Source organism: Rhipicephalus microplus, chromosome X (assembly GCF_043290135.1).
Source record: "Rhipicephalus microplus isolate Deutch F79 chromosome X, USDA_Rmic, whole genome shotgun sequence".
NCBI lineage: Eukaryota > Metazoa > Arthropoda > Arachnida > Ixodida > Ixodidae > Rhipicephalus > Rhipicephalus microplus.
In genome coordinates this window covers 373,474,515-373,502,350 of record NC_134710.1, presented here as the reverse complement: position 1 = coordinate 373,502,350, position 27,836 = coordinate 373,474,515, and positions in this window count along the sequence as shown.

Sequence of the window (27,836 nt, the reverse complement as noted above, 5' to 3'; positions counted from 1 at the left end):
TTAATAAAAAGGACGCTGCGACACTTTCAACTTTGTAGGAAGGTATTAGCTGCCTGTAGATTATATTGACCAAGCTGTCGTGTGAACACGAAAGTAAAATACTATGCCAATATAATCGCCAAAGCATGCCATGCTAACTTCAGTTATCTGTTTTGAAAAGCAGGCCTTACAGTGGCTCTTTAAATAAAAAGAAAATTTGTACGATAGTTTAATGTAAATTCCACAAAAAAAAACGCCAAGCCTGCACGGAAGGCGCAACACAGTCATAGCGAAAGCTAGAAGAGTGGCCTTTCAAATCCTTTTTTAAACACTCATTGGGTAACTGCTGCAAGCACACTTGCTTAATGTCCACTACGGCATTAGAAATAAAAATTGAGGGTAGTAGGCAGGCATTCACTATGCTATTTTTCGTCATTCTTCAGGGAAGCGTGGTATCCGCTTAACTATTGCGAGAAATTTTGTGCCACTTGTTCATGCAGTGGCCGACAACGATGACGAATTATGCCTGAACTGGATATGTGCCACAGTTAACAGCTGAACAAAAACAAGCTTTTGTAATGGTTTGAGTATCGGACGACCCACTCGTTATGCTATTCGCATTGTGCGACGACTGCTTGTTCTTTTGCCGTTTTAATATGCTTTATAAGTTGTTTTAACGCAATAGCTTCCCTGACATCAAGCCTGCCTAAGGCAAGTTTGCCAACAAGTCCCAAGCACCAGCCTGGCTCAGTAGTAGAATATTGGGCTGGCACCCAGCGGACCCGGGTTAGAGCCCCATTGTGTCATTAGTACGTTTGCTGATTTCGAGCAAAGTGGTTTCGGACACCGGCAGCGGTAGACAACTATGGCGGTGCGCTAGACCCGAGATGTGATCTCATAACGGCTTTCGCTGTAAAAGGCTGAGTTCTACAAGCTGAGAAAAACAACCCAAATTTGCCTGATCACCAACTATAATAACTAGAGCTAAGTCAATGGGTCTGCTCCCTGCAACCGTAATAATATACGGGGTTTTATGTCCAAAAACCACTATATATTTATGAGACACTTTAGCCTGCGGAGGGCTTCGGAAATTTTGTCAACCTGGTGTTTTTTAATGTGCAATGACACTGCACAGCACATGGACCTCTAGCAATTCAACTCTATCCAAAGGTGACTGCTGCAGCCGAGATTTAACTCGCGATCTTCAGGTCAGCGGCCGAGCGCCATAACAGCTACACCACCAAGGAGCACTACATGCCACCCTACAACCCACTTAATATTACAGGGCATTTTTTGAACTGCGGAGCACTTGAGGGCAGGCAGTCGCATGCTGTCATCGCACTTGGTGAAACGCAGGCTTCTAGAACCACATATGGCTTAGTCAGAAGTAGCATATTAAGCACACGCTCACACCAAATAGATGTCTTCTTGTTCTCTGAGCGCCCTGACGATATAAAGTGGAAGCACTACTATGGCTAGGGGAACATGACAATACAAACCACGCATAAAGCCATGAAAGAGAAGGCAAGTGAGAAATAAACAGAGAAAGAGTGGAAAAGAACAGGAAAGAAAGACAGGAGGAAATAAAGAAAGTTGCCCAGCTTAGCACTTCTTTCAGGCTTGGCACTGTTAGGGCAAAGCTGCCTTAATTTTTCAGACAGTACGGATTTTTAAATAAAAATCCTCTGACAATGAGGTTTCTTTTACCTTCACACACAAACTCTATGTCGAGGCAAAATTGCTTTGTTACAGTTAAAGTGACATTGATGAGACTAATTAGGAAAAACTTGTTAAACATGCCATTTTAATGGCAATGTCAAAACTGACTGTGCTGATGCACTGGTGTTACATCAGACTGGAACTACTCATAACAAGAAAATGATGAAATCTGAATTCAAAACAGTTCAACACATAATAGCATCATAAATTATCAGTTAAACAACTTGTAAACACACACAAAATGATGGCGAGGATGAAAACATGTACCTATTTGTTGACGGTCTCTGAAACTATTGGCAAGTCTGCCACAGCCTCATTTGGAACATCTGCAGATAAAGTGTCAAGATTCAAATAAGTGCACAATGCACCACAATGTGGATGTACCACCAGGAAATTAGGAGATGTGTGCCTGTGTGAGGAGAGTGGATATTCAATGAGCTGCTAATTACACTGGCAAGTATCAAATGAGCATCAGTATCTTCACTTCATGCACCACTCAAATAGATGATGATGATGATATATGGTGTTTTTTGGCGCAAGGGCCATTTGATGGCCAAAGAGCGCCAGTTCATGAGACAGGAATGTGGACAATGATTGTGATTAGCGGCTGTATAAGGGCCATAAAATTCCTCGCAGTAAAGCGGGTAAAAACATACAATTAATAAAATCATGACCATGTCGTGAAAGGTGTGTGTGGTGCGAATAGATGGCAAAAGTTAATGATAATAAAAACGATGGTTGACATGTATGGCATTAGAACAAGTGCCTCACTCGTTCATACCCTTGCGTCCAAGGGCCGTGAGGCAAGTGCTTTATTGTGTAGCCACCGCAGCGAAAACCTCTCTGGAGAGGTCGTGCTACGGTATGCCCGGGTATACGACATGAAAGCTATGAATTTCTTTTAAAAACACTAACAATGATTTGTGACTAAAAAGCGGTTCCCTACCGACGAACATTGCAGGGTGTAAAGGTATATGTTGTCGGTAGGGTGAAGGAAAGTGTTGTTTTCTTAGAGTGTCCAATTGTTTGCACTGAATTAAAATGTGAAGAACTGTTAGTGCTTCACCACATCTGTCACACAATGGTGGATCGCAGCCAGACAAAAGATATGTGTGTGTCGTGTATGTGTGTCCTATCCTGAGCCTCGTTAATGTTACCTCTGTGTGACGTGATTTTGATACTGGTGGCCAATGGCCAAGGTGTGGCTTGATAACGTGTAGTTTGTTTTGTGTGTGTGTATCCCACTTGCTTTGCCAGTAGTCCCTGAGTTTTCGTTTGAGAGACGGCTTAAGATCAAGGGCCGGGATTGATGTGGGTGTAATGGCGGTGCTTTCGTGGGCGGATGCAGCAAGCTGATCTGCCATCATGTTGCCTTGAATCTCACGGTGCCCTGGCACCCAGCACACAACAACATGTCGGTTGAGTGTGTAGAGTGTGCATAAAATGGAGTAAAGTGAAACGAGGACAGGGTTTTTTTTGTTTTTTAAGACTGTGCAGAGCCGTTACCACACTGAGGGAGTCTGTATAAATTACTGCTTTTTGTATTTGTGATTGTTTGATGTGTTTAGCTGCCACAAGTATCGCGTAAGCTTCCGCTGTGAAGATACTTGTGCCTGGATGTAGAGGGCCAGCATCCGAAAAGGAAGGGCCAACAGCAGCGTAGGACACAGAGGAGTTAGACTTAGAGGCATCTGTAAAAAACTCAGGACGTGTGTATTTGTGTTGAAGTTCCAAGAAGTATGTTCGAATATGGGCAATAGGCGCATGTTTAGTAACTTCTAGGAAAGACACATCACAATCTATAGTCTGCCACTGCCACGATGGCGGGTATGCTACAGGAGCCATTAAACTGTGTTCGAGTGACACTCCAGTGTCCTCAGCTAGACCCTTCAGGCGAACTGAGAAGGGCTGCCTCATTGAAGGCCTGTTTTGAAAAAGAATGGAGCTCGACAAGTCATTAATAGTAGAGTATGAGGGGTGCCTCTTGTCTGCTTTCACCTTAAGGAAATATACAAAGGACATGTAGGTTCTTTGCAGATGAAGCGACCACTCATTTGACTCAACGTAAAGGCTTTCTACGGGGCTGGTGCGAAAAGCACCCGTAGAAAGGCGGATGCCCGAATGGTGCACGGGATCCAACATCTTCAAAGCACTTTGAGTCGCAGACTGATAAACAATGGCCCCATAATCTAAGCGGGTGCGAATAAGGCTTCTATACAGGTTCATGAGGCATTTCCTGTCACTACCCCACGTAGTACGTGACAGCACCTTTATAACATTCAAGGCTTTTAAACTTTTTGTTTTTAAATACTTTATGTGGGGTACGAAGGTCAACTTGTTGTCAAAGACTAAGCCTAAGAATTTATGCTCGGCTTTGACGGACAGACGTTGCCCGTTCAGTCGAATGTCAGGTTCCGAGTGCATGCCTCTCTTTCGAGAGAACAAGACACACGTGCTTTTTTGTGGGTTAAGTCGAAATCCGTTTTCATCTGCCCATTTGGAGGCCTTATTTAAACCCAGCTGTACCTGCCGCTCACACATGGCCAAGTTGCATGACTTGAAGCCAAGCTGAACGTCGTCGACATATGTACAATAGAACATATTGTGGGGAATGAACAAGTGCAAAGAATTCATTTTAATAATAAAAAGTGTGCAACTAAGTACACCACCTTGTGGCACGCCTGTTTCCTGGACAAATGTTTGGGAGAGCACACTGCCCAGACGGACACGGAATGTCCGGTTTGACAGGTAACTTTCGATTATATGAAACATTCTTCCGCGCACACCAAGGTGGGACAGGTCTCTTAGAATTCCGAAACGCCATGTTGTATCATAAGCTTTTCGATATCGAGGAACACAGAGAGAAAATATTGTTTATGGACGAAGGCGTCTCTGATCTGTGCCTCGATACGAACAGGGTGGTCTGTGGTGGATCTACTTTCTCGAAACCCGCACTGAAATGGGTCGAGCAAATTATTTGTTTCAAGAAAATGTACAAGTCGGCAGTTTATCATTTTTTCGAAGACTTTGCACAAGCAGCTTGCAAGTGCTATAGGCCTATAACTCGAGGGTAAAAAAGGGTCCTTGCCCTCTTTCAAAATGGGAATAACAATAGCCTCTTTCTAGGAGGTAGGAATAGTGCCAGAAGACCAAATAGCATTGTACAAACAAAGTAAGGTTTTTCGGGTTTCGTTTGATAGGTTTTTTAACATTTCATACATCACACGGTCAGAGCCTGGGGCAGAAGTACTGCAGGAGTTTAGAGATGTTCGGAGCTCAGCTAGACTGAAAGCTTGGTTATATGCCTCGTATCTGGTGGATTTGTGTTTGAGTTTCTGCTTTTCTATTCTTGTTCTGTATTTTTGGAAAGTGTCAGTATAGTGGGACGAGCTGGATACCCGTTCAAAGTGTGCACCGAGGAAGTTCGCCTGATCTTCCAAGGTATCACCCTGAGTGTTTACGAGCGGGAGTGAGTGTACTTTTCTTCCTGCTACCCTACGAACCATGTTCCAGACTTTGGCCTCTTGTGTATACGAATTTATTCCTGATAAAAACTTCTGCCAACTTTCTCTTCTGGCCTGCCGACGCGTTCTCCTGCCTCGAGATTTTATTTTCTTAAAGCTCTCAAGGTTTTCCGCAGTTGGCGAGTTCCGCAGCAATCTCCATGCCCTGTTCTGTTCCTTTCGCGCATTACGACACTCCGTGTTCCACCATGGGACGTGTCGTTTGCCGGGCATTCCAGATGTTTGCGGTATGCACCTGGCTGCTGCGTCAGTTAGAAACGCTGTGAAATACTGCACAGCTTCATCTATGTTTAACCTACATATGTCTGTCCAACTCAAACGTGTAGTGTTATGGAACTGTTCCCAGTCTGCTTTGTTTATCAGCCATTTGGGAACGTGTAGAGGACCTTCATATGTTGTTTGTGAACTCAGCACTACAGGAAAATGGTCACTACCATATAGATTATTTATGGTTTCCCATTTGAGTAGGGGTAGGAGTGAAGGTGATACGATGCTGAGGTCGATAGACGAGTAAGTTTTGTTGGCAACGTTATAGTATGTTGGCTCTTTCCTATTCAACAAACAGGCACCGGAAGAGAAGAGAAATTGTTCAATGAGACGACCTCGTGCATCAGAGCGAGAATCGCCCCACAGTCCACTATGTGCATTTAGGTCCCCAAGAAGCAAATAGGGTTCAGGCAGTTCATCTATTAAAGACTGAAATTCACGTCTTTCAAGACGGTGGTGGGGAGGTACATACAAAGAGCAGATGGTGATGAGTTTGTTTAAAAGTACCGCTCGAACAGCCACCGCCTCAAGGGATGTCTGGAGTGGTAAATGTGTACACGCTACTCCTTGGTTAATAATAATGGCTACGCCACCGGATGACGCCACAGCATCATCTCGATCCTTTCGGTATATGACGTAAGCACGTAAAAAATTTGTATTGGAGGATTTCAGATGTGTTTCCTGTACACACAGCACTTGAGGTGAGTGTTTGTATAAAAGCTCTTGGACGTCGTCGACGTTTTTAAGCAGGCCTCTGACGTTCCAATGTATAATTTGTGTTTCCATATTGGAAGTAAAGTAGTGCTGTGTGTACGTTAAGGGAGCGACGTGTTTAAGCTGAAAGGTCGAGCTCAAGTAGCAGGGCTATTATCAGGCCCTGTTATGAGCTTTTTAGTTTTCTTGGCGCGCTCCAGAGAGCCGCGCCGCTCTTTTGGCACCAGGGGTGCCGCCGTATCCATTGCCTCCTCGGAGGCACTGGATGCCCGCTCATGCGAGCTGGTTTTTCGAAGCTTGGGCCTCGCCTGGCGAGGTGAGGCCTTGAGACCCGAGGACCCTGGAGTCCCTGGTCTCTGTTCGATAGTAGGCGGAGTAGACTCAACTACTGCCGCCTTCGGGGCAGGCGCCACAGCCAATGGCTCGCTCTGCGCAGGCCGAAGGAGTGGCGAGGGCTGGTGCGACACTGCCCCCTGGCGCGCCGCATCAGCATATGTGGGGCCATAAAATGGCGAGACTCTTTTTCTTGCTTCTTTAAATGTAATGTTTTCTTTTATTTTTAAAGTGATGATCTCTTTTTCTTTTTTCCAGAAAGAACAGGAACGTGAGTACGCGGCATGACTACCGCCACAATTCACACAGTGTGCAGGTGCTTCGCAGTTGTCGGACGCATGGCCCACGACTCCACACAGAGCACAAGTTTTCCGGCCACGACAGCTTTGCGGGCCGTGGCCATATCTCTGACATTGGAAGCAACGGCGGGTGTTGGGAATATATGGCCTCACAGATGTCTTTGTATACCCAGTCTGAATGTTTTCCGGCAAATCGCTCGAAGCAAAGGTCAGTACTAGGTGTTTGGTTGGCATTTCTTTTTGATCTCTTCTTATCTTAATACGCTGTACGTTTGTCACGTTCTGGCTCTTCCATCCTTCCAGAAGTTCAGCTTCGGTCAGGTCAAGCAAATCTGCGTCCGATACGACCCCGCGAGATGAGTTCATGGACCTGTGTGGCGTAATACTGATGGGTGTGTCTCCAAACGTTGTGATGGTGTTCAGTTTATCGAATTGGTCTTTGTCACGTATTTCAAGGAGTAGATCTCCACTGGCCATTTTGGTAACCTTGTACCCGGCACCGAGAGTTTCGGTTAAGCATCTAGAAACTACGAAGGGGGATACAGTTCTGGCTTGCTTGTTAGTTTTTTCGCAGTGTATAACGTGGAAATGAGGAAACATTTGTCTTGGCCGGATGAAAAAATTGATGTCTTCGGTGCGTACCCGCTTTGAGGAGGCACGATCACTGAGTAAAGGGAATGCTTTCTGCATGCTAATTGTATGTTGTTCAGCAGCGTTGGCGGCCACCCACCACGGAGCCCAACGAGGGGACGCTACAAGTTTGCAGATGCTGAAACCTGCAGACGCCAGCCGTACAACGCCACTATAACCCAATGCGCCTAGACCAAGGTAGGCTATTTGCACAGGGTTAACCCTAGCCGCTAGGAAGTTTGGAAGTAAACGGAAGAGAGTAGAAGACAGGACAGATAAACAGTAAGAGATAAAGACGAAGATGTAGGGAGAAAGAGATAGGAAAAGACGACTGCCGATTTCCCCTGGGTGGGTCAGCCCAGAGGTGCCGTCTACGTGAAGCCGGGGCCAAAGGGGTGTGTTGCCTCTGCCGGGGGGCCTTAAAGGTCCAATCACCCAGCGTCGGCTCAACCCCCAGGATCCCCTTTTCCCCGGACACGGCAAAGCCACGCACGGCTAGGCGTGGGAGGGAGTCAAAACTCCCCCGTTAGCTCGGGTCTGTGGTGTCGCTACACACCAAACGCCTACTTGCGCAGGCGCCCCTGCGGGCACCGCTCAAATAGAGAACCAGAGGTACAGAAAAAGAAAGCATAAGTGCTGGAGGTGAAGTGTAACTGTCAAGAGGTAATTAGGAGAAAGAAAATGGGAGAAGTTGCACCGGCAGGTGGGGAAATTAAACTAATGACAGGTCAAGGTGTAAACACAAGAGGGGAGCCATCATTGAGTGCCAGTAAGTGTCTCGGCACTTCTCCACAAAGAACTGGTGTACTGCGGCGAAGGTGGCTTAACCAGCGTTCTGCACAGGTTAGAGCAAGGCCAAGAAATTTTCAAACACCGCTACGCCCCCTTCCCTTCCTTGTTGCTTTTTTTTTCACAATGGGGCTAGGTATAGGCCACAACTTCTCAGCTCACTTGCAAGACGCGTTTTACCAGATAAAGTAACGACACGCACCCCTTGATCCGGCTACAATACGGGTTATTTATCACCGGGACAATGCAACTAACGAAACTTTAAGACAGAAAAAAATGTTTTATGTGCCTTTGCTATCAATGTGGCCGCTGGCAACGCCAGAGTTCACAGCGCGTCGACTCTGTTCGCGTGCAAAAAACGCGGTATGCACTTCCAACTCTAGGTGCTACATGCCATAGCCACGTTTGCTGACTAGGAAGTTCATATTTCCCGCTAAGCATTGGTGGCTATGAGTGCCTGCAAGCCTATGGTGTACTGCAATGGGGCAGTGTGTGGTCTCGCGCCCCAGACGCGACTTCTTTTGCGATAACGGCCAGCGCTGCCGGAGCACATCGGACTACTGTGTTGCCACCTGTCTGAGTCCTCTGAAGTAATTTATGAGTAGCTGAGATACAAAGCCTCCGAGATCGGTACTTGTAGTTGCTGCGCTGGTCGTATAATGTATAAAAAGGATTAGAAAAATGTATAAAGAAGCAGATCAGTACGTCCTTGAGCGTTTTTTTTTTTTTAACAGCGCGAGTGCTTACTCTCCTAGCTCATGCAGGTAAGTGGTGGTGGTGGAACTCGCCCGCTGATAAAGTTATCTTTCAGGGCCTTCTCGTTTGTTTCGTAGCATGACTTCAATTTAGTGTGATAGCTAGGCAGAGGTACTTATGAATCAAACTAATAGCGATGTGCTCATTTATCCCTTCTGCTGTGAAAACAGTAAGCTAGGAGACAATCTGGGTCCCTGTTTTGCGATAGGAATTGTGCGAGTTCGACTACGCAGAAGCAGCATTATTTATCTCATTAGTGCGTCCATACGTGTTAGACGTGTTTTAATCTTACAGATACTTTGGCTTCAATCGTGTTATGCGACTATTTTACTCAAAATTTGCACAAAGGTTGGCAATGCTATGCTACTTTGAATTACGCGCTCTGGGCAGACCATTCAATGGCAGTGCCCTACTGGTGGCGTCCACAGGAAAGCAACCACCACTGTCCTATTGATCTGCGGTGAAGATGGAACACTGCCCCATTCCAGTACACCATAGCAATAAAAATCAGTTGCGAGTCTAGCGCCCGTGTCTGTGTGGTTTTTCTTCACCTGTGTCCAATGTGTTTTTTTTTTCCGCAGTTCATAACCATGAACCAACACCAACTTGCCCAATCGTAAGTTCTAATGAACACCATAGCAAGCCTATCCAAATGCCAATCAAAGTGCCTGAAACGCATTTAAGAGCTGCCCCATATCACGCCATCTCACCCCTCTATAACGTCACCAATAAGAGGTAAAAGACCTTTTTAAGTAAACAAGATAGTATTGCAACACTTTTCCACTGCATCTAAAATCTCCTGCCAGGAATTTTTAAAGAATACTTGAAGTACTTTCAGAAACGCTCAAAGTTTCATGCCTACACGCAATTTTTTGTCTCATTTTGTCCAGTCATCAGATGGCAGTATTCTCATACTAAGAGAAACGTGGATAACAAATGACGGAGTGCTCGCCGGTCTACTGAATTTGAATGCTTATTGCAAAGACCGCAGAAGCGCTTGCGCGGGTGGAGTCCTCATTGCAATCAGTAATCAGTTATCATGTAATGCTATCAACACTGACAGATTTAAAATTTTATAGATAGATTAAAGCATTGCTGCAATGTGTATTACTGGGTGTTTGCTAAAGACAATCCCAACTTTTCTCACGTGCATTAGAATATCCTAAATCACTTAACTGTTAAATAGTGCAAACTTCTGGAATGAGAGGAAGAAGGTGACACACAAGTGCCTTTTTTTGTCTCTCGTCCGTGAAGTTCACCCTACTGAACAGTTTTAATAAAGTACCAACTAGCCCGAACAAGCACCGTGCCAAGATATTCTAAACCACTTTACATCAATGCATCTTAAAGTTGAAATCTTTTTTTCATTTCAATTTTCCTAGCATCAACTGGGGAGACGACACATCTACAGCAGAAGGTAGAATTTCTTAGTGTGTGTCTTGATTGTAACCTAAAACAGTGACTCAGTGAACGCATGTCCCATGTGACCCTTTCAACAATTTCGAATTAATCAGGGGTGGAAGCGGGCTTCAGTCTTTTGGAGCATCAAAACAGACTTACCCGAAAGTGATATATATATATATATACATACATATATATATATATATACATACACACACGCACACACACACACACACACATACACACACACAAATAGAAGGTCGCAGGTTCGGTTTCTGCCCACGGCAAGTTATCTTTTCACCCAGTTTTCTTTCTTTACATTTATCTTACAATTCGGTCTAACAATCTCCCGTATACTTTCCTTGGCATTATTGTCTGTTAGATTTCATTAATATTGTGTCAAAACACAAAAAAAGAAGCCCTCAAGTATACACTTCTTTCCCATATTCATTAACGAGGGTATCGTACTGGCAGACTTGGTGCCTTAGGTTGTATACGAGGAACAATTGGTCAGCTGCCAGCTCGTAATAAGCCACGGAGGAAGGAAAAGGTAAGGAGAGGCCCTGACGTCACTCGTTGTGAAGCTGCGATGAAGCCGGAAACCGGCCATATTGAGTAGGCAAATTCTCCTCTCTTGTTTACATATGAATGCGAAGCAGAAGGCGCGACTCCCTCTCTGGCTCGGAAAGCACGTGGGCTGCGCAGCGCGTGTGTCGTGACGATCCGAAACTAATAGAACTGGGCTCATCACTCAGAGCCAGCGGGACACCTTCAGCGAAATCACTTCGTCCGAGTAATAACAAAGAGTAACAGCTCGCTGACAACGAAGCAACTACGAAAGAACGCGCGCTAGATGCACTGACAACGGCGAGTGCTTTCACGTCATTAATTCAGCAACTGTACAGACAACACGATCGGTCGTGCGCCTTCTACGGTTGCATTCCGCCACGCGACTGACGCAGCGTCCTGCCACTGTGTCCGTGTTCCGCGTGAAACTCACCTGCGTCAGCATTCTGCGACCGTGGTGACTTTGAGCACGGTGCTAGTGACAGTTGAACGTGGTTGCTGTTGAGATTACATGCAATGCTGGTGGAGAGTGTACCAAGCGGAACAGAAAAGGTGTTTTAATACGCACATGCAAGTTGTTACTGTACACACACAACACAAAACTACGTATGTGCACATGGTCCTCACGGCGTCTTGCTGGGCTCAACAGCGTCGTTCGTTGTCACAAGCAGGAGCACTGCTCAACCGTCACTGACCTGCAAGGCGTTCGTCGTCATTCAGCTTCGTCATGGTGCCCAACGCCATTTCGCTGAACACTAACTGCTTCATCCGCGTCATCCGCCGCACGACACATGGATATGCACTTCTTCTACGCACTGTTGAAACCTCGTGACAGACAAAGAGATTTGTAAACATTGATAAGAGTAATGTAACAGCCAGACGAACACTGCGTAACCAATAACGCGGCGCAAAGCACAGATATTGTCCGCCACGGCTCAGCACGAGACCTGGGGAGGCACACATTCCGCCGCCAGCCGCGGCCACTCACTGCTAGACCAGCTTCACAGCGCAACACGTAACCATAACAACGCCGCCATTGTGCCTACTGAATATGGCCGCCATGATGTCATTTCCGCCACATTTTTTACGCCCTGCGCCGGCTGGGCATGCCCTCTCCTTACCTTTTTCCTTCCTCCGTGTAATAAGTTCACACGGTCTTCCGGTCCCTATGTGGGAGCGGCCCGCGACTGCTACGGATTCCCCCTAAACGGGGCCGTTACTATGCAGTTCCTCAGGACCTGAATAAAGTTCTTTGTCTGTCTGTCTGTCTGTGCTACGTGCATGTCAAGGAATGTACCCTATACATTCTCTATACATTGCCCTAGACATTCCTTGGCATTATTGTCTATTAGATCTCATTAATATTGTGTCAAAACACGAAAAAACGAGCCCATAGGTATACACTTCTTTCCCTTATTCATTAACAAGGGTCTCGTACTGGCAGACTTGGTGCCGTTAGGTTGTATACGAGGGACTATTGGTTAGCTGCCCGCTCAAAATAATTTCACGTGCTACGTGACGCCACACAGGCTCATAAAATGGTGTTCCACACTTGCCGCTATGGCTACAGATGACGCTGAATGACACTCCCACGCTTAAATTCACATATAAACCCAATAAAGTGGCTGGGGCGATAGCCACCGTGATAGCTCAGTGGTTAGAGCATCGAACGCGTTATTCAAAGGTCGTAGGTTCGATTCCTGCTCACGGCAAGTTATTTTTTCACCCACTTTTCTTTCTTCTTATTTACATTACATTGGTTGTAATAACTTCCCCTATACATTCCTACATTCCTTGGCATTATTGTCTGTTAGATCTCATTATTATTGTGTCAAAACACGGAAAATGAGCCGTTAAGTATACACCTCTTTCCCATGTGTGTGTGTGTGTGTGTGTGTGTGTGTGTGTGTGTGTGTGTGTGTGTGTGTGTGTGTGTGTGTGTGTGTGTGTGTGTGTGTGTATATATATATATATATATATATATATATATATATAACCTACAACATAGAAGTTGAAAGCACAGCAACTCAAAAAACATAAGCGGCGCTCTGAACAGCTACTCAAGACTAGAAATGAAGTATTAAAATAACAGTTATCTTCATACTAAACCAATAGGGCTCTATAAAAGTAAATGTAAAGAACTCATGTTCTAGTCATTAAAGTGCCACAGCCGACATGAAAGCCGCGAAGAAATTTAGATGAGCTCGCCACACTCCTGCCAGGCAAGTATTTTTCTTTTTTATTAGGATAGCAACTACATAGGCACTCTACGGGTTTTCACCATCGCCGCCATGTTCCGCATAAACTACAAGCCGGTAACATTTCCCACGCATCATACGTTTTACCCGCGCGTAAAATTGCTCAGGTTGCAGTGCTGAGCACTGCGCAAGCAGAGATTAAGCGATGCATGTTAGACAGCGAGGCATGCCGCATGTTAGACCTGCCGTCAAATGCTCAAGCAGAGAAGAAACACGCCGTCAATCTTGAACGAGCATGAAAAAATATGCAAAGGAAGGGGGGGACGGGTCCCTCAAGCAGCAGCGGTGAACTTCGATTCTAAGGATGTGGTTGTGATAAGCTGGCGCGCGCTCTATCTGCAAGCATCAGCGCGGCTCATAAACCGTTCTACATTATGCGCTCTCTACAGAAAGATATTGTGTGAGAAGAGAATTTCTCCCTGGAGCAGCCGTACGTCCTTTCTTAAACCAGCGTTTTGCAGAGTGTCGCAATTTCAGATTCAACAGCATTAGCTTTCAAACTTCGTATTGTCACAGGGTTATGACGTTGACGAAGGCAGCAGCCGCTGTTTTTATGAGTGAATCTTATTTGGGCAGACCTGTGCCCGGAAAACAAAACGTCACTCTACAAGCAATACAAGCTGTAGACTGATAGCTGCAAACCAGAGCGCTGGCCATCGATAATCTGCCAAGCAGCAAAGTGCGTCAGCATTTATACATGTACCATCGAAGATTCCCACATTATCGCTAGCGGCTGCGTAATCTCTACCTAAAATTATCTAGATTGTTCCCAGTCATTCAGGAGTAGATTGCGCAAGGCAGCGTTGCAAGCGTAATGGTGCGTTAGCGAAAATAGAAAGCGCATGCGGCATTTACCATTACCAATACAAATTTTTGCTATTGCCGTCATCACTTCAACGGTGAAACAATTTTTTATTTTTTTTTCAGTTTATATGGTTTGGCTAACAGCTTTGCTGTTAAAGCATACATAGAGTCGCATAATAAGGTATACACACAAACACCACCTTAACAAGAATCATGCATGAACCCAAATGCAGCGTCACCGAACTAATTTGATATGAACGCGGTTGTGTCTTTTGTGTAGCCCACGCCTATTGCTCAGTTGATGATAAAACTTGACTAAATTTGGCGTTGCACACGCAAATTACCATTTAGGCGCCGCCAGGCGCAGCAGGTCAAATTGGCGCAGAATGGCGCAAATGGCACAGCACTTCCACCCCTGTAATTTAATACTAACAACCCATTCTGATAGCATGTCTCCGATCCACTATCTCCGTGACATCAGCAACCACAAAGTTAGCCATGCAGACCTTAATTTCGGCCCTGTTCCCCACCATATACAAAAGAAAACAATAACATTATACAATAAGGGTAACTATGATGTTATAAATAATGAACTTGAAGTTTTCTTTTTCTTTTTTTCGAGTTTCGACTACTGTTCTGTGTTTTTACCACTGGCTGATATTCAAGCAAATGCTGATCAAGCTAATAACCAACTTCAAGCCTTAAACCACTATCAGTGTTCACAGAAATAAGCCATGATTAATTAAGTTATTGTACCTACTAGGTAACAAAAAAAAATTCAGCAGATGCCTTGTACCTTTCAAAGGCTGCGCCTCCCCCTAATGTGCACCCAAATCTGAGCACACGAGCCTAAAGCATTTCCGCCTCTATCGAAAATGTAGCCCCCGCAGCCGGGATTTGATCCCGCGACTTGCACGTCAGCAGCCGAGTACCTTAGCCACTAAACCACTGTGGCGGGGCGTCTAACGAGGCAGCTTTTCCGTGAATGTGTTATTAATCGCTGTGCATTGTTTGTCTTCATCTTAGGTGCCTGTCATTTGCTTTTCCAACATGACAGGATGCGGAACAACATACTGCAGGAATCCCAGTGAGGGTGCAAAAGCTTTTTTTTTTTTTCAACATACTGTACGTGTAATGAGGAGAGTCTGACGGTGACTACAATGACTTTTGAGAATGGAACGCGAAAAGTAAATGTCGACAAATGTTAGAACATGCTAGGTAAGTTAACGCCAGAAGAACAACACTTTCATTTGTGCTTTGTACAGAATGCAATCTGGTTGCATATTTCAGACATTCTTTCAGTTATGATGATTAGTGGGGTTTTGTGGCTCAAGGGCCATAAATTGCTTAAGAGCGCCATGTCTTTCATGTGGCGTTGGCGGTGACTAATGTTTGCGATGACAGGGTGTATTATAGCTGTTGGGTTCTGTTTCCCTAGTCCTGTCGGGAAGGGAGAGCTCGAGCCACAATGGTGGGCGCCACAGAAGACAGGGTTCTAGTGCCAGGCGACCAAAGAACTCGTCGATCGACAAAACGAAGCGGTTCTAAATATCCCAAATGAACCTAGCAAAAAGCCGCTGGACAGGTGGTCTCTGCCACAGCGCAGTTCAGGAGCTTCAAAACATTGGCAGAGCCTTTCTCGATGTTGACAAGAAGCAGCCGTGACGCATTAAACCTTCCTTCCCGCTTGCAGGCTACTTCTTTTGTGAATCCGCCAGGACTAGAGAGAAGAGGAGATAGAAAAAAATCGGGGTCAAGGGAGAGGACGGACAGCAGCAGCCCGAGAAAGTGGATGTTCGAGCTACTGAACTGATGGAGGTTTTCGCAATGTAAATAAATTAGTTTTGCTAAGTTGCTTCTTCAAAGTCATGACTTAACACACATCGCCCAAGCTTGGTCCACACAGAAGAACCCACACGTAACCTCAAAAACTAGTTGGCAGAGGTGCGATTAAGAAAAGGCATGCAGAAAACTGTGGGCGGAAAATCGACTTCTGTGAATCTGGGATCAGCAAAAAGCATTTTCGTGGCTCTGGGGGACACAACTGCGGAGGTAACAGTATGAAGGCTTGGATGACTTCAGGGAACTTGGAAGAGCAGCGGAAGGCAGTCCTCACGATGTCCACGCGACCTTCGCAAGCTCGAGATTGGACAGGAAGAGCGAAATCTGTGGACCCAGGATTAGCAATTCTGTGGCTCCGAGTGGCACAACCGTTGCAGTAACAACGTAAGAATGTGAGGGACCTCAGGAACCTTGAAACAAACAGCAGCAGAAAGCAGGCCTGACGATGTATTACCGGTGGGCCTGGCAACGTGACTCTGGGAGAGCCGACCTTCGCAAGCTCGAGGTTGGAAGGGTACTTGAGCGATTACGTTTTGCCAGACGATAAGGACAGGGTTCTATCGGGCAATCGGCTTCGATTTTACAGCCACTGGTGCGCGGTTAATATTGGAAAGTAGTAATCGGCTCTCGTAAAGGCATGGATATCAAAGTGTGAACGAAAGAGCGGTTGCTGTTGACAGCAGAGCTCGGTATGGATAATAGGCTGAGGAAGCCCGAAATTCGTAGTGCGATAGATGAAGAGGGTTTTCATGAGGACTAGCTCACTGAAGCCTGGGAAAAGATATGTTGTGAGAACAAAGAAAGAACAGCAGAGAAAGAGCGGCACAAAAGAAGAGAAGAAAGACAGGCATCAATTGAGCTTGAGAAAATGAAGCTGGAGCAGGCTAGATTACAGCGAAGTGTGACGGCGGTGACGCCACAAACAGATAGCATGAAAATGAGCAGTTTACTTCAGCCGTACGAAACAGGCAATGACATCGAAATCTACCTGATTATTTTGAGCGGATCTGTGAGAAACATTCACTCCACCAAGACACATGGCCAGAATGGTTGCTTGCACTGTTACCGGGAGAGGCCTCGCAAGTCATGACCAGACTCAGCGCAGCCGAGGCAGGCGTGTGAGCTCAGTGAAGTAGACTTTACTGGCGAAATACAGGCTTTTCTCACAAACAGGGATGGAAATGACTTTTAGTGTTTTGGAACAGCTTAGGGAGCAGGAATAATGCTGGTTTGGAGCAGCTTTGGCACAGTTAATGGAGTTTTGGAGCAGGTTCGGAGCACCAGAATGTTTGTTTTGAAGCAATGCAAGTTAGTTTTGAAGGAACTTTCTAGGATCAAGACATGGTCAATCAAAATTATTTCTGGTAAAAATTTGAGGCGCGTGTGTGTACGTATATGCATGCGTGTTCTCATCATTAAATATCACATCCGACAGAGAAATAACTCGGAAAAAACAAGCGATAGGCGAAGCCTGTCTTGTTTCCATGACCGCTAAATAATCGCAGTGCACTCCTCTTGGCAGATATTTCTTATCCCCCCGCTAATTAGACAAGCTGCTTTGCTCATCTGAGCTCAGTATAAAGCCGAGTGAAGACGAGCAATTCCCACAGCAAATCCATGTGCGCGGTACAGCGCGCTGCCCGGCTACGACGGCATACGCAGCATATACACAACTAATAGATGATTGAGTCCACTTACCCGCTTTATATTAGAATGAAATTGTCAGTTGTCACTTAGTATCAGATCGATATGTATCGCGAAAAGCGATAGTGTACGTTCTGTCGTTATCTCAGTCGCTGCGTATCCCGGGTCCTGTAATAGTTTTGAAATGCTCCTTGGCGTGGCCACTGCATGTTATAAAACGGTCGTGGGAGAGTGCCACCCAGTACAATTTGGGCACTTCGACAAAAATGAAGAAAAGATTTTCTGATTGGTACTTTGGGCAACAACTGCTGTGGTACTGTATTTGTTTATTGGTGGCGATGGCACACGTCAGGAGATGCACATTTGTACTTCTAAACGTGCACTACTATTTAGTGCATGCTCATCCGACATCCCCAGGTGGTACAAATTATCGGGGTTTCACTGCATTACTAGATCATATGCAGTTAATCATGTTGTTGCCACCACTTTTGAGGGGAAACCACGACGATAACAGCGATGAGATGAGCACTAGCAAGCCTCATGAATGAACCGAATTATGTGATCGTGATAGAACATGTGACCAAACTTTACTGGATATGGATGCAGCCGCATCCTTTGTGTAGCCAACGCTCAGTGTTGCTCCATCGACGATAATAATCGGCTAGATTTAGCGGCTTACACTTACGATCAACAATTATTGCAGAAATTGCCGTTTATGCACAGCCTGGCGCAGCAGGTCAGATTGGCGCATAATAGCGCAGCACTTCTACCTCTGCACAGAGGAATTTCGAAGAAGATTTTGACAGGAAAGAAAGAAGCCTAGTGAAGACTGTCGAGTTTGCATGTAGCCTCAGTGATAATTTATCAGAGTGGGTGAAAGGAGCAAAGGCCGATAACTGCAATAAACTTGGAGACCTAATCTGCTTACAGTGATCCCACTGGGAACTGCCGATTAGCAGCAATTTTTGGAGCAATCAAATTTTAGTTTTGAAGTGCTTTGGAGCAGTAAAATATTAGTTTTGGAGCAGTTAAATTTTAGTTCTGGGGCATTTTGAAGCAGGTAATCTGCAATTAGGAGCACCTTGAAGCAGTAAGATTTTAGTTTTGGAGCATTTTAGAACAGGTAATCTTGCTATTAGAAGCATTTTACAGCAGTAAAATTTTAATTTAGTGATATGTAGGGTATAACGTCCCAAAACGGCCATATAATTATGAGAGGCGCCGTAGTGGAGGGCTCTGGAAATGTCGACCACCTGGGGTTCTTTAACATGCACCTAAAACTGAGTACACCGGCCTACAACATTTCCGCCTCCACCGGAAATGTAGCCGCCGCTGCCGGGATTCGATCCCACGACCTGCGGGTCAGCAGAGCAGTAAAATTTTTGTTTTGAAGCAAGTAATCTTACTATTAAGAGAGTTTAACATAGGTACATATTCGTAATGGAGCACTACGGAGAAGAAAGCACCTTACTACACACTTTAATATACACTTTAATATTAAATGAACGCTGACCTAGAACAAAGGATCTTTTTAGACTGAAAATGGCTTCGAGAACTTTCACGTCGTTCTTTTCACCATCTCAGGTTTATTAATTAAAGAGAAATTATCGGTAATACATTTATTTGTAAACTATTTCTGGGTTTTGCGCTGAAATCTCTGCACGTGATACCACGAATTTCAATGTGTATTTTTTTTACTTTAGCGACATTCACTCAAAGTAATTGTCTGAGACTTAGTACGCTAAGTCTACAGCCATCTCAGAAGTTAGTTTACTTTGTTTTTAGTACTTAAGAGGTATGTAGGACCTAGTAAAAAAATGTCAAAATTTATGAACTCACGACAATTATTGCATTGATGCAACTATGTGAGGACGCTCAAATTTTCTTTTTGTGAATTTTTTTTTGCTTACCAAGAAAGTTCTCATAGAAGCATGGTGATTTTGGAATTATGAAAGTGTAATTTACTAATGCCGAATCTCATTATTTGAAACACACTGAATTCGAACTTCCGGTTAATTAAAGCTTACGCTGTGGTCCCGTCAAAGCTATGTGTAATCCAATGGGAGAAAACACCCTGTAATTCGAACGTGCAAGCACTTGTGATGATTAATTCGAACATACCGCACACCAAAAATGATCTCAGCAACACGCCCAATCCTACGGCGGGCTTCTCCGACACCTCAACGCTGCGTGCGAAAAAGGAAAAGAAGAAAAGGAGAGGCTGGGGCGGAATGTTTGTTTGCTCTCTCTCAAATGCATACCTGCCAACCTGGCAACAGAGAAATTCGTAAAACCCCCGAGCGAGGAAGGGGGGGAAGGGGCAGGGGTTACCGACTTTTTTAAAAATTTGTAGCTGTGATAGATTTGCCCTTAGCGACATGCAAATCACATTTTGCCGCCATAAGTCAAATCGGCGCGCTGAATTACGTTCCCCCATTCAGGGCACCACAATGAAAAACAGAACAAAAAATACATTGCGAAAAACTATTGGGGGGGGGGGGGGGGGAGGGGGTCCAAACGCAAGTGCAAACATCGGCGCTGCGATATCATAATGGCTTGGAGTGGCCCAACCCACGAGGGTAAGGTTTTGCACTAAAGTGATGGTCTAAAAGAGGGACCGCAAATAGTCCCAGCCAAAATTTCGCGTCATCAAAACAACTAGCAAAATATATTTCCGTCAAAACAACTCGCGTATGTCTTCCTGGGACACACGTCAACGGACGGGATGGTGCAGCTGGCTGCCGCGACAGCGCGGGTGAAAACTTTGGCTTTGCGCGCTATTAGATTCTTTGGACAGGAATGGCAAAACGCTTCTAGCCTTTTTCACGTCTTTACCACCCTTCAGCCAACCGCCGCGGCAGCCACATGCCCTCGGAGCTTATAGATCGCTATCGCATCGCTGCGACCTTTGCTTTATGCGCGGCAGTTTGCGGCAAACGGTAGTTTTGTTTTCAATCCATGTGCCTTCAAAACTAAATCGTTTTATGCTATCTATGGTCGCAACTGCCGCGGTTTTCTCCACAGAATTTATGGAAAGCAGCATTGCTGGTCAAACGTTGGCCGCGCACACACTTTAAGAGTTCTGTCAGTAACGTCGTCGCCATACATGACCGTGTTGAACGACCGCGGTTTCATCCACAGCGGTTGTGGCTACGACAACCACATACACTGTACAAGACAGTGAGTCGCACGCGTACTTCCGAAGCTTTAAGCACGCTTCACTCAATCGGCCTTCGTTCGACGGTTTCGGTACTAAAGTTCATATCACACGCCATGATTAGGAAAAGTGTTCGGAACATTCGAATTTTGGCCCAATGGACAAATGAATTTGGCTGGGGAATTTCACAAATTCATATCCGCCACAGTTTCGCATCGCTAAGACTCTACTGTAAGTTTAGATGAACACCTCTCATATTCGTTTATAATGCGGTGTCACGAACGACTGCAATTTTCGTCTCACCCGCGTGCCCCATCGTTCAAGGAAGGGCGCTTTTATGTTGGGAAGACGACATCCGGAGACTAACGACGCAGTAGTGGTGCCGCCGTGTCTTCCCTACACCTGTACCGAAAGAAGATACTTGTGTTTGAAAAAAAAAAAAAAAATGACCTCGGGAGGGGACGGGACGTCCCGAAAGAGTTTGGACTGCATTGGAATCGGCAGATGATGTGCAACTAGCAAGAAGCGTGGTCATATGTATCGCGAGGCTCGCGTATGCGGCGAGTATGGAGTGACCCGCGTAACGTGTTGAGACGGCTGAAATATCGGGCACCCTCCTCGTCTACTAAGCTGGTAAGGTTTTCAGCTGCACCCGTCAACTCCCCCACGTGTACCAAGAGCTGGCCTGGTTCGTATAAAACTTTTTATTGCGACTTTTTTTTAAACCGTTATTTTATTATAACCATCTTTTAAATAATTGTGGTTGTGTGTGCTGCATCGAACTTAGAAATTCATAAGCGCGACCATGATCCTTCTGTAATTATTTCCTTGTATCTCTTTTCTTTCCATTTGTTATTTTATTAACATTCCGCATATTTGTCTTTTGTGTGTGCTTTTTGTAGTGTTCTTTTAGAGCATAGTTTGCTTTGTTGTTTCTTTCATCGCGTATTAGTTTGTTCCTCTGTTATTTTTTTTGTAATCTCCTTGCTATTGCCCTAGTTTTAATTAAATGCTTGTTTCTGATTAATCAAATGTTCGTGTCTGCTCTATGAAAACGTCGGTCAGGCACATTCATCACCACACGTGCAACCCCGTATGGGTCGACCGACCTGAAAATAAATTTGAGATGTGCCACTTCGAGGCCTTTCAGGCGTCGCAGGCCGAAGCGTTAAGTAGAAGCCCGCGAATCTGTCGCACGTCAATGTTGGATCGGCGGGACCTCCCCCGAAGTGTGTGACATGCGGTGAGCTTGCAAAAAGCCTGGAACGGACTGGGCCTTTGTCAATGTGGCCAGATGTTGCACGCACATTTCGATTTTGGAGAGATTTTCAAGGCGACCCTACACACAGAAGAAACAGTCGAAATCTGGGAGTCTCACGGACAATGCGGGAGACTTTGCAAGTATGTTACGATAACACCAATACATATAGTTCTCTCCTGGTGGTGGAATATAGCACAACGACGTTTTTGTGGTTTCGCGACCAGTTAGGGCAATGCGCCGTAGCCAGGCCACACTATTCTGCTCATTTTTATTTTTTTCATTAGAAAATCAAATATTTTTCATAAATTTCAAGCAAGATTCATAAAATCATATGCACGATTGAAATTCACACATTATACGGGAAAATCTGAAGAGCTGGCGGGTATGCAAATGCCGATCTGCGACGCGCCAGTGCCACACCTCCTCCTTTCCCGTCCCTGACAAGTAGAGACCCTTCTCCTTTCAATGTCGCGCGCGAAGAGAGCGAAAAAAAAAGCTGCCGTGGAGTGTTGGTTATCTCTGAAACCCCGATATGCTTCTCTTGCGTGGAAATGCTTCTCCTTTCTCGTCATGTGCTGGCCACGCTGCGGCTGTAGTGCGGAGGGTAGCAGCAGAGACGCAGTCGCCGTCTTGACACCTAGTATATAGGTGTTATAGGCCTGTTCGCAGGAAGGTAAAGAATGCTCTCAGTAGACTCGACTGCTGTCTCCAGTAATTAAAACATTAATTAGAGTTATTTAAATACTGCCACAATTACAGTGTCTAGCAATTTTATGATTGCTGACGCCATGCCGGGAGCCGCATAAAACTGCCCAGCGAGCTACATGCGGCCCACGGGCCACAGGTTGCGGAAGAATGAGACGGACAATTTGGCGCAGTTTGGTGCAATTTCCGTCGACTTTATCAGGTTGGCACCTCAAATCTCGTTTGGCGCACAAGTGGGATCCCTGTGCTTAGAGCAGTTTTACGACACCTTGCCGGATAACATATGACTGTGGGTTAAGGGTAGGCAGGAAGTTGTGTCTCTAAAGAAAGCGGCACAGCTTGCCGACGAGTATGTGGCAAGTCGAGGTTTCCGGACCCAAACCAATAGCTCACCCCACTATCAAAGGCAGACACCACGACCCATGCTTACACTCGCGAACAGCGAAACACAACAAAAGAGCAATACGAGACTAGTGGAAATTTGGCACGCGCTGAAGGCAAGGCGAAAGAGCCTGGAAAGGGTAGAAAGGAACTTGGAAATCGTCCAAAAAAGTTTGAATCCGGAGCTAAACTGGCCTGTTTCAAATGCAATGAAACACGTCACTTTGCCCGAAACTGCTCAAAGATACTTTACTTTCTATATTTTCATACCTCAGTTTCCCGGCCGAAATGCAATCAGATGAGGGGATAGTATTCACGAGCGCACTCACAACGCGTTTCTCAAGAAGTGTGGCATTAACATTTTGCATATCTCAGTTTACCCATCCGCAAAGCAACAGTGTGGAGAGATGGCATGCTACCCTCAAAGGGTTTTGAGAGCGGTTTGCCATGAAAGGAAGTGTAACTGGGATAATTGCTTACCTGACACGCAGTCTGCATTGTGCATCTTGCCACATGAAGGAACGGAATTTGCACAAGCAGAGCTGGTGTATGGCCGAAATCTGCAAGGTTCACTGAGGCTGGTCCACGAGCTGTGGGAGGGCAATCAGGTAATTAAAAGTGTGATCGAGTATGTGTTGAACTTAATGCAAAGATTACATGTGTTGTGAGATCGTTAACATCCTACCACTCACGCCAAAATTGAATAAATCTCAATATTCCAAAGTGTCATGTAGTTGTTGTAAGCCTTTTCGATATCGAGGAACACAGAAAGAAAGTATTCATTGTGTACAAAAGCGTTTCTTGTATGTGCCTCGACACGTACCAGGTGGTCAGAGGTAAATCAACCTTCTCGACACTCGAACTGGAATTGGTCAAGCAGATTGTTTGTTTCAAGAAAATATTGGATGATTCCACGTATGATCAAACAAAGCATGGCTGGTGGACCTCTTATTTCTTTCAAAATTTTACATATTGTTGCCATCAGTAGAAGGAAGAGATCCGCAATTGGTTTTGCTGTAAAAAAGTCACCAGTTCCTATTAACGAGTAGGCGGAGTAGACTAAACTACTGCCATTTTGGGGGCACCCGCTACAGCCATCGGATCGCTCTGTACGGGCCAGGCAAGTGGTGGAGGCTGGTGCGGCACTGCCCCCTGATGCGCCACATCAGCATAGGTTGTGCCGTAGAACAGTGAGCATCTCCTCTTAGCTTCCCTGAAGGTGATTATGTTTTCCACCACTTTCAATGTAATTATATCCTTTTTCTTTTTCCATGATGGGCAAGATCGGGAGTATGCTGGGTAGTCACTACCGCAGTTAGCACAGTGACATGGAGAATTACAGTTTTTGGAGGTGTGGTTTTTTGACGCACATTTAGCACATGTGGATTGCACCTCGCAAGCAAGGGAACCATGATCGTACCCTTGACACTTAAAAGCACTTTCGGAGGTTCGGTACGCATGGCCGCACTCGGAGTTTACTGTAGCCTTGTTCTTTGTGGTCTGGCAGTTGACGTGATTCAAACGCAAGAATAATGTTTTGTTATTTTTTCTGTGTTGTCCCTTCATATCTTTATTCTTTGAATGTTTACAATATTTTGCTCTTTCCATCCGTCAAGAAGCTCTGGTCATCATCACCAGAGACAACACCTCGAATGATATTCATAGGCCTATGTGGACTGACTGTGATAGAGATGTTTCCAATGGATGTCACATTCGGGAGGGCTTTATATTGCTTTCTGTCCTGCAGTTCAAGCAGCAGGTCGCCGCTGGTTATCTTGGAAGCTTTATCCTAGTTTCTCTGTTGAGTTTCTTGCTATTAAATATGAAGAGATTATTCTGGCTTTTCTATTGTACTGTTAACTATGTATTCGTGCGTGATATTTCAAAAAGTGTTCGTTGGTATTTGCAAAAAATGTAATGGCTGCTTCAGTGAGTAACCTTTTCAGGTTACAATGAGACTTGAAAGAGGATGCACTTAACATAACAGGTGGTTCAACAGCAGTGCCAGGTGCCCACCACCGAGCTTAACCAGGGGACATGGCTGGAGATGCAGGTCAAATCCTGCTAACGCCATCTGTACAATGCTACTATAACCTAATTTGGAATAGCCAAGACTGGGCATCCAAACAAGGATGCCCAGTCTTTCTTGGCAGCCTTGCCAAGAATCTTTCTTACCAAGATCTTTCTTGGCGGCCTTGCCGCCAAGAAAGATCGTAAGTAAATGGAAGAGAGAAGTAGAGAGGAAAGATGAAAAAGTGAAAGAGAAATAGGAAGATGAAGAGAGAGAGAGAGGCAAGAAAATGTGACTGCAGAATTTTCCTGGGTGGGTTAGCCCAGGGGTGCCATCTACATGAAGCCGGGGCCAAAGAGGTGTGTTGCCTCAGTCGGGGGGGAGGCAGGTCCAATCACTCAGCATCAACTTAGTTTTTGAAGTAGGCGTTGCAGGCAAGAACATTGCCAGCAGTGTAAGGACTTGAATAGCTGGAGCAACTAGCAATCGAAGGTTCGTATACATCGTGAATTCTGCCAAACTGTCTTTTAATATTTCTTTACAATTCCAGAAATAATGGGTAAATCATGATGTGCTGACATTGTGTGAAGCATGCGACATGCTGCCCGCATGTCACTGCTGTGTTCCAGTGAAGCCCGTTTTGTTTTCCGCAGGCACACATTTCACGAGACTTTTTTTTTTTTTTCTCTTTGCTGGAAATATCAAGGCAGGGGTGCTTCAGCTACCATTTGTTAGTATCGCTACATTGATTGCCTCGTGGCTCTTAAGAGCCACATTTCCTGCGGATTTATGGCAAAAGCGGGATCGAGAATTAGCAAATGGCACCCAAAGTTTTCCAATTAACCGGACTGGTGCTGACCGGCGCTTCAAATTATCTGCTCAGTCTTGCATTGCAAAATACGGGACTAAGGAAATATTTCAACTTAACCGGGATTTCAAAATAACCAAATTCAAATTAATGAGGTTTTAGTGTACGCTGCACTCAGCGCACACATTACGGCTCCTTTTTGTCTGCTTAGACATTTGTTTACATACAAATAATAGAGGGCAACCCTAAATTAAATAAAGAAGTACTGTTAGCTAGGGTTGACAAGGGATCTGCCACCAATACAGCCCCTGTGCAAACGAGAGGCAGCTTCACTGCACTAATATGGACTGGAAGATGGTGAACCTATGTGCAACTCTGCTTACTTAGGGTAGCATGAAGGAAAGAATATACCGAGGAGAGACCGCTAAGTCACATTTTGCGAAGCCGGAAGTAGGGAAGAGTAGAGGAATCCTCCTTGCAATGGTGAGCACGCTACGGCGGCTCGCGCATGCACAACGGGCGCCAGCGATAGGGAGGCGAGCCGATTTCGGACACGTCGGGCGGCACCCCCGCCACCATGTGATAGAGCTAGAAAAGCTAGACTTTTGTGCTGAATATGAGCAAACGTGCTGCAAAACTCGCTTGTATAGCCCATGAGTGCCATTCGTACCCTCATTACGCTTCATATTGTGAATCTACAATGTAATTGCAGCTTTGCACTTCATGTTTAATCGCCGAATGCAAGAGAGCAACGGTGTGAATTGGCCGGATAATTGCCACAAAATGCCATTTCCTTCAACAGATACGGTAAGTTCAGGCTACGAAACCTAATGTAACAGTGAAATGTTATATAATTTGAGTTGATATTAAGCCAGATCAAGCATCTCTGAATCATTCTTCCCCATGTGTGTCACGATATGTGGCACATGAGTATCGTTCTTAGCAGCGCGGGTTGGCAGACTGTGACCATATCGAAAAAAAAAACTTGGCAAAAGGTGAAGTTGCCTCGCGCAAAGCATGAATAGGAAGTGATAATTCAAAATATAAATCCCCTTACTGTGTCAGGCAGATCTAATTCTTGACTCGGCAGGCTCCGGTGAGAATCACAGTGGGCCGCCTACTGCTTTTCAATAGTTGTGATTATCGTACACGAGAACGGCTCACCGCCGCCTCTCGCATTAAGAGACATAGACGCTGCCTTTCTCGTCTAGGAATTCTAGGCTGCCTTCGCTGAGGCATGCAACACCACAGTGCCAAAGGTAAACAACGAAGCTGCGGCACCAACCATTTTCGAAGAAGAGGTCGTGAGCTTCGAAAATGACTGCTCTCGACCTCAAGCGATATAAACTAAACATGCAACCATGAAGATCAACATTCACTGTAGACTTCTAAAACATTGCATCATCTTTGAAAGTGCAACAGCTGCATAAAAATGCACATTCAGAACTCAAGCTGGCTATCAACAACCCGGTCATATGAGTAGCGATGCAGACAACACGAAAGGCCGGCGTGCCCAACTATTCCCACAACCCCCGTGGAATAGCACGCGACTTCCACCACACTTCTTGCCCTGAAGCTAGCATTGCAAGGGCCTCTCCTTAGCATTCCTTTCTCCATGTATGGTAGCATTTACAGTTACACTACAATTGTCATGCACAAGGTGGCACTCGTAGGCTAAGTCGTGAAATTTGCAACAAAATAGGCCCGTGGCTTAAATGCACGCATGCTCTCGTGCAATCATCGGCAATAGACCATTCGGTAAAAGACAAGTTACCGACTCACACAAGTGGCATCTGAAAGCACACAAATGCAGCATGCTGAATGCCACATCACAAGAAAACAAATTGTTAAGCATACAGCCATAAAACAAGACTGGAAGAGCAAGGATGAAAACCATTATTCTCTTTGGTGCTGCAGGCATATATCAGTGGTGGGAATGCCTTCCAGCATTTTGGAGCAGCCATTGGAGCAGGCAAAATTTGCTTTT